The 8,704-nt window shown below is 31.0% G+C and overlaps 2 pseudogenes; both read left to right on the forward strand.

The window, feature by feature from the left end:
- Window positions 1-1,736: 1,736 nt before the first annotated feature.
- LOC114927410 (protein translation factor SUI1 homolog 2-like) lies at window positions 1,737-3,387 on the forward strand (annotated as a pseudogene).
- Window positions 3,388-5,769: 2,382 nt separating this feature from the next.
- LOC114927411 (adenylate kinase 4-like) lies at window positions 5,770-7,990 on the forward strand (annotated as a pseudogene).
- The last annotated feature ends 714 nt before the right edge of the window (window positions 7,991-8,704 follow it).

An 8,704-nucleotide genomic window follows, 5' to 3' on the forward strand; every position in this document is an offset into this window, starting at 1 on the left:
CATAGTCCTTTCAACGCAAGCATTATCAACCACAACTTTACAAGCTTCCGTCAATGGTGGGAAGTGTCACTGTCAGCATTGCAAGGTAGATATGGAGGTAGGAGAAAGATAGAACTTTTAGCTTGTCTTTATTGAAATGTTTAGAAGACAAGAAATAAACTAATCTTCGAGAGAAAACTCAAATCCAATGAAAATTTACACTTTTTTGTTGAAATTAATTGGAGAAGAACTAAGTTCATCCGTCAATTCTTTTTGACTCACTTTCTACTTTACTTTTCTTATTCTCTCTTTTCTTTATTACAATTTTATCTTTCAATAGTATTGTCAATGTATTGAGGTAATTTAGTATTTATTGGGAGAATCTCATCTTCTTTTTCTATTGTTCTATAATTTGGATAAATATTTACTTATTTTTTAATGAATAAATTTATTATTTAAAAAAAAATAAAAAAATTTTAATTACAAATTTAATAAAATTATATGAAATAATAAAATAATTAGACCTTTAAAACTTTAAATAGAAAAAAGTGTTTTACCATTTAACATTTGGGAGCTTTTACCATGTACAAGTTAAACATGCTTAAGCTATTTTTGAGTGCCAGTTCCCCTTTTTGTATATATTTAAAGAATCAATTTAAAGTGTCTAATATTTCAATAACTAAATTAACGCACACCTAATTTTTTAGAGAACATTTTGATTATTAAAAAAATGCGACAACAACAATAATAAAATATTGTCAGAGTAGTTATACAAATCAAACAACATTATTTAAGGATATTAATTTAATTCGTACAAATAGTCAAATACCAAGTAAAATTTTATTGAAATATTCTACTATAAATTGTACGGACAATTTATCGGTTTTTAAGGAAAACAATTAAAATGTGTCAAAAGAACAAATTAATTGCAACATGCTTCGGGACCAAATAATGGCAGGATTGTTATGCATTATGCATTGTTTAGAGTTTAATTTTGTTAATTACATTAACAATATAACACAGCTAATCAAAAGTTCAAAAATCAAAACTATTATTCCGATAAATAACTTTTTGGTCTTGAGATATTAACCTATTATTGTGGTCCAAACCTTACTGGATTGTTTTGATTGCATGCCCAAAAATACTACCAAAAATGAATTGGCCCAAATTCAATTTCCAAAAACAAACTGTCTGTAATGTTAGATGTCAATTACATTGTTTTTGGTATGAAAAGTTCGAAACACGAGAAATACCAAACAAAAAAAAAGTTGGAAACATGAGAAAAAGAAAAGGATTAATTTTTGGAAATTATTTTGAATTATCAATAATTAAAAAAAATATAGATGTTGCGAAATTGGTTATTTAATCTAACTTGGCAAATTGGACAACTTGGCTCCAGTAGTTTTGTCCGCGTTCATTGTACGCGTTTACTTTGTTATTCTCTCATCCAATTAAAAAAACTAAAGTAAAATTTACGTACAATCAACTTTATATGACGTTATTAATAAAAATTATTTGATAATTTAATATCTTTATTAACTTTTGAATAATAAATTAATCAAATAATTTAATATAATAATTTAATCAAATATATTTTTAACTAATAACTTTACATAAACAAATTTTCACGCGAGTTTTCACCAAATAACAATAACAACACACACGAATAAGATACCCCAAAACCAAACGCAACCACTTGCGAATTTCCGATCCTCTTGAACCTCTTTAATCACCGTCCACGTGTACACAAAACTAATCTCAACCGTCCAAGAAACTTGTGGCCCTAACCACTTGGCACCGCCTTTCACCCTTTACGTTCACGCACTATATAAGGACATCAACCCGCTCCTTTTTTCTTCATTGTTTGATCGTTGTCTCAGTTCTCGAATTCTCTCGAAATCTTTCGTTCTCTCCAGGTTCGTGTCTCTCTAATCATGCCGTTTCTTTTTCAGAAAATTATAATTTAGGTTTCCTGTTTCCTTTGTTATGACTTGTTGTTGTTAGTTAAGAAAATTTTGAAGTGATTAGGGTTTACTTTTCAGAAAATTCTTTTGTTGATCATAGTTGAGCTAGGATTTTTTTTTTTGCCTCTGTTTTGAGATCGATTCTGTTAGCGGTGGCTATTTTTTCTTTGAATCGTAAGAAATTGAGTCTGATCATGGCTGTGCTCTCGGCTTGTTGTGTTGTTTCTGTATATGTTGATCATCGTTGAGCTAGGAATGTTTGATCTCCGTTTTGAAATCGATTCTGTTGGTGATTGTCGTTTCTTATTTGAATCAAGAGAAATTTTGAGTTTGATCATGCCTTTGTTTTCGCCTTGATTTGTTGTTTCTGTATATGGTGATCAGAGGTTTTTCTTTTGTTGATAATCAAAGGAATCTTTGGCCTCTGTTTTGAAATAGATTCTGTTTTCATCATGGCTGTGTTCTCGCCTTTGATATCATGGAAATCCCTAAACTGAGCTAGGTATCTGTTGATATTTGTAGAGCTATGAAATCTTCAGCCACTTATTCAAAATTGATTTTCTTTATTTGGTGATTGCTTTGATATTCTTTGAGTAAATTAAATTTAACCTCAATTAGGGTTATTCTTAATCTGGTTTCTTATATTGCTTTGATATTACTCATTGGCAATCTGGTTTCTTATATGTTCCGCAGTTTATTTGTTTAGGGTTGATAGGGCTTAAAGATACGTTAATAGGTTGTTTAGAGTTGCATGTGTTTGGCATCTTGTATACTAAAACTTTGCATGATCTTTGCTTCCTTTGCAGATTCTTTCAGCGTTCGGAGTGTTATCAAGTCCACAACAACCCAAGTACATGGTTGATTTGGAAATCCAGGTCCCAACCCCCTTCGACCCTTTCGCCGAGGCCAAAGAATCGGATGCCCCCGGGGCAAAGGAGTATGTCCATATCCGCATCCAGCAAAGGAATGGGAAGAAGAGCCTGACCACAGTGCAAGGGCTGAAGAAGGAGTTCAGCTACGAGAAAATCCTCAAAGACCTTAAGAAAGAGTTCTGCTGCAACGGCAATGTCGTTCAGGACAAAGAGCTTGGCAAAATAATACAGCTCCAAGGGATCAGCGCAAGAACGTTTCTCAGTTTCTGGTTCAGGTTGGTTTGGTGAGGAAGGACCAAATCAAGATTCATGGTTTTTGAAGACCCTACTCATATATAATTTTTATTTGATATTAATTATTTTTAAGGTTGTGCTCAATTTAGTCTTGGTGGTTTGAATTATTATTATTTTTCCATAGTTGAGTTTTATGAGTGTTGCTGAAATAAGTGTGGGTTAAAACATCCTTTAATATTTTGTCCATGTGTATATTCCATGGATACAGTTGTTGAACTTCGGTGTATGTTGGGTGATTTATATAATAAGAATGATAAGAGTGATGTGTGTTTTCTTCATTTGGTGATAATCTTTCTTCTGAAAACGCACACAATTGCGAGTGACCGAGTGAGTCCAATTCCCTTCTTTAATGGTTTTAAGTGCTGTTACATGTGGCATTTAGAACTTCATACGCGAGTTTTTCTTCTTCTAAGGGTTAAAGTATCAGACCAAAGTTGAATAAAAACGAGAATCCAGCAATTCAAAAATCGTTTGCAAGAGAAAGACCAATAAGTCAATAACTAACAAGGTTGAAGGAAAAGGAAGCATTTCAACTTAGATGGATAGATGATTATATTAATAATAAAGTCGAAGTTATAATAATCTCCTTCATATTTCTGACCGATTCATAAAGAAAAGAAATTGAGCCGATAATGTTATTTCAATGGCAACGCAAATCGAGCTTTAAAAAAATAATCATAATATTATTTGGTTGGGCCTAATATTTTTTTTTTCGCAAGTGAAGAATCAAACTCAATTCATTGTGCTTATAAAAATCTATATCTTCATGAAATACAAAAAAAGAACCCCTCTAACTCAAATTTGTTTAACAACAAAATTCTAGAACTATATCGATTTGTTCGTCTAACCAAGTTATCACAAAAATTGCAAATAATCATGTCAGGTTTCATCATCCAACTCAAATATTAAAACTTTTAGATATATTTTATTAGAGTTTGATAGTATATTTTTTTTGGAAAAGCTCTGCATCCAATTTTTTACATGGTTGTTAAGCAAGTAATTTCCTCCGCACGCGCGTCCCCTCCACCCCTCACTCGTTTATTATACATGCGCTACATATAACATGATGCAATCTAAAGTTTTGCTCAACGTAAATTTGCTGCTGCAATGTAAACTTCCTTCTTCTTCTTTTTTTTTGTTCGCGTTCTTCTTTATTGATTTGCATTGCCTTCGTCGTTCTCTTCTGGTCGCGTTCTTCTCGTTTTCTTATTTTGATTTGGTTGCATTTATCTTCTTCCTATTCTTCTTCGATCTGCACTTCTAAATCGAAACAATAAATGACTCAACTTCAAATCAGGAGAGCGATTTGGATTATTCTTCTAAAACGAATCAAACTGGAAAAGTTTGGATTATTCAATTTTAAATCGAATTGAATGGAATGCAATTGCTAATTTGAATTGAATTAAATGGATGGAGGTGTATTGAATTGAATTGAATTAATAATATGTAAATTGTAGGCAGAGTTATTTGAATTTGATTTTATATAATGAATTATGTTTCGTTCACTCAATACCATACAATTGTATTGTGTTCGGTTCATTATGAGCACTGTATTCGGTTCACCATGAGTATCGTGTTTGGTTTATTCTGCATTATTCAAATTCTTCTTCTTTATCTTCTACTGTCTCTTCACCAGAGAGAGAAGGAAGAAAGAAAAAAGAGTACAGCAACAACATCAAAAGAACAATAAAGAGAAAACACGTGAAGAAGAAGGAACGCAAAGAAGAAGGCGAAGAAAAAGACACTTCGTGCGTAAACGAACATGAAAGAAGAAGAAGAAGCACGGGAGAAGAAGAAGAAGCGTGGAAAAGAAGAAGTGTTTGATAAGAGCGATTTCGTGTGTTGGGTGCGTGTATTTCACGTTTCATTTAATGGTATTAAATTTTTTTGGTGTTGGACCAACTTAATTATATAGTTACATGAATGAGTAGCATCCTATATTTTTATTTTTTATATCATGATTTAGTTATATTTGTGGTTCATGATTATTTATGTGATGATAGTAAAGAGTAGTTATTTTATTAATATTCAATACAGTAGATGCATATGTAAATTTTTTTATACCAATTTTGCTTAAAATTAAAATTTTTATTAAGCTTTAATATTCTTTAGTTATTTAACCATTATTTACAAATATATTATAAATGAGTCATTTGAATAGAAAATATTTTTAAATATAAAATATATATTAAAAATATATAATATATCTATTTATATATAAATATATGATAATTGTTTTATTAATTGATTTTTTATGTGTATATAATTTTTTAATTTAATCAACTAAAGAGATGTTGATGTTCTCTTAAAAATTTGGTGCGTAAAATTAATTTTATTTATCTGAATAAATTTGTTAATGCTTTAATTTTCATGGTATAAAATTATAAATAATATTATAATAGTGTATTATAAAATATTTACTCTATTAATCTCTTTATTTATTTATTTTAACAAAAATATTATTTATATACTAAAATTAATTATTAAAATTAATCGATATATATTTATATAAATATATATTATTTAATTTATTTTTAATATATATTTATATTTTATATTTTATATTTTATATTTTAATAACTAATTTTAATATAGACTATTATATTATTTTAATTTTGCATTTATATTTTATTCCCAAATTCCAACCAAGGCAAAGGGGGTAAATCTAGGTGAGTGTGAAAAAGAGTGCACTTGAGAATCCAAATAGCTTACAGTAAGAAACTAGAACATACGCCTTTGCTTCTGGTGCTTTGGCCTTCTTTCTCACTCAAACACACAACAATGGCGGCAAGTAGTGCAGCTCCCAATTTGGAAGATGTGCCCTCCGTCGATCTCATGTCGGAGCTCCTCCGCCGCATGAAGTGTGCTTCCAAGCCCGACAAGCGCCTCATTCTCATCGGTACCAATTTCTCTTTTCAAATTAGGGTTTCATTCAGCTTCACAAATAAATTTTTTTTTTTTGTAATCTATATACTCCTGGTGAACAGAAATTTAAGTTACAGAGATTCTCGGATCTATTAAGCCAATTATTAATGTCTTCAATTATTAGTGAAGAAGAGAATCTATTTTTTTTTTCTAAACAATCTAAATTTATTCATGTTTTTCTATTTTTTTAATGTGTGTGAGAATTAGTATTTTGAATTTTAAAAGTTTTTTATAACCCTATTTATTTGTTACCTGTTTTCGTTCTATGATAATGTTCTTTGTAATGCAAACCAGGATTTTTGAAGCACAGTACTAATTTCTTGCCTAAAGTTTTAATTTCATAAAGAAGTAAAAAATAAAAAAAAGGGGGAAGTGAACTTGAATGGGCTAGAGGACTTTATTGTTTATTGTAGATTGTATTGCAATGGTTGAGATATGAATGATTGTTTAATTTTCTATGTTAGCATGAGTTATTTTGTTTGTAATTTTAGCCTAAAGGTAGAGTTATTTACCATAGCTCATTTGGACTTGTAGCTTATTTTTAAACTTAAAATTGTTCATACAGGTCCACCTGGGTCAGGAAAGGGCACACAGTCACCAATTATAAAGGATGAGTACTGCTTGTGCCACTTGGCTACAGGTGATATGCTAAGAGCAGCGGTGGCAGCTAAAACTCCACTTGGTATCAAGGCAAAAGAAGCTATGGATAAGGTAAGTACATTATTTGCTATCTGTTGTGTAAATTTAGATTTTATATACATTGTTTAACTAATATCATTTGATGAAATTTCAGGGGGAACTTGTATCCGATGACTTGGTTGTTGGCATTATAGACGAAGCAATGAAGAAACCATCTTGTCAGAAAGGTTTCATTCTTGATGGTTTTCCAAGAACTGTGGTTCAAGCACAAAAGGTTTTCCTGTCCTTAAGTTTTTAGTTACATGCTCAGTTTATAAATTTATCATTTTAGACCATGCTATGTTGGGCTTCATTTGTTTGTCTTACTTTACTTGCAGCTTGATAAGATGCTAGAAAAGCGGGGAGGCAAAGTTGATAAAGTGCTCAATTTTGCCATTGATGATGCAATTTTAGAGGAGCGAATTACCGGTAGATGGATACACCATCCAGTGGCAGAACATACCATACAAAATACGCTCCTCCTAAAACTCCTGGAGTTGATGATGTAAGTTTGAATCTCGTATTACATGTTTAAATATAATTTGTAGACATTTATGAGATTTAAGCTTATTCAAAAGCTTTTGTCGAATTGTTTAAAATTTTTAGCTTACTGGCGAACCTCTTATTCAACGCAAGGATGATACTGCAGCTGTTCTTAAATCAAGATGGAGGCATTCCACAAACAAACCGAACCAGTATGATTTTCAATGCTAATGTTATTTTGGTTTTAAATCATGAATGATATATTTAATCTTTGTTTATACTTTGACGCATTCTACAAAATAAATTTGTTTATTGGATATGCAGGTTATTGATTACTATGCAAAGAAGGGTATGGTTGCTAATCTTCGTGCTGAGAAGCCTCCCAAAGAGGTGACAGCTGAAGTTGAGAAGGTGCTTTCTTCCTAGGGATCCTATTGAGCATGATATATAATTGTTTTGCCGTTGAAAATTGGTTTTGCTAATTTTGTATTTTAAAATATTTTCTGAAACTCTAACCTTTCACCTTTTTTACTGATTTATTTTGGAAAAAAATTCAAATTCGGCTATTCTCAAACTCAAATCAAGAGAGTTACTTTTTACTTGGATGAAATAAAGTTTAATTAACGGTGACTATTCTGGATATTTTTATGGAACCAATTCAGTAGTTTTGCATGATTTTTTTGTTTTTGAACGTTAGTGTTGCTTGAATGTTATCTCATGTTATTTACACCCAAGTATATTATTGGGTAGGTTGCTTGTGGAAACATGTTATTTCCAATGATTTCTTTATTTTTACTTTTTGGTCTTCAAATGAATTATAGCTTACCAGGCAGAGCTTGGTTATGACGTCGAAATGGGTAATATAAACAGATAAAGTCGTTTAGCTTTAGATATTACATTGGAACATATATATTTTGTATAACATTATGAGTTTACATTACCCACAAATTGGAAAAGGATCTTCTCCAGTTTTTTTAACAATTGATAGAATACAGTGTGATTGGTTAGATTGAACACTGGATACCATCCAGTTTTTTTCTCACTTGAGAGGATCCACTCCCCCACAAATCAGATCACTAAGGACTTGGAGATACCTGTCTTAGAACATAAATCCAACCATAATCACTTCAATCAAGATATTCAAGTTTATTTTCTAGACATTTGTTTTTGTTCAAAGATTACTTTTGTAACATTGATTTGGTACATAGGGCAAGCTTTTCTAACTATTGAGTTGTTAAAACGAGTCTAATGTTATGTGACGCGTTCATTTGTGTTGTCTTTAATTCTTTGAAATCCAGCATAAAAAGGAATTGATTTATTACATGCGCTAAATCTAGGATGTTTCGGATGGGAAGTGTTTTTTTCCCTGGTTATGTGGCCAGCACATGACCACAAAAAAACAGAAAAGGCGATTGATTAATGATACTACAACTATCACTGAAATCTTACTATTACCCATGCATACTGTATTAAATTATCTAGATCCTTTGAAATTTCAAATTGCTGTGA

Source organism: Arachis hypogaea, unplaced genomic scaffold (assembly GCF_003086295.3).
Source record: "Arachis hypogaea cultivar Tifrunner unplaced genomic scaffold, arahy.Tifrunner.gnm2.J5K5 arahy.Tifrunner.gnm2.scaffold_576, whole genome shotgun sequence".
Taxonomy (NCBI): domain Eukaryota; kingdom Viridiplantae; phylum Streptophyta; class Magnoliopsida; order Fabales; family Fabaceae; genus Arachis; species Arachis hypogaea.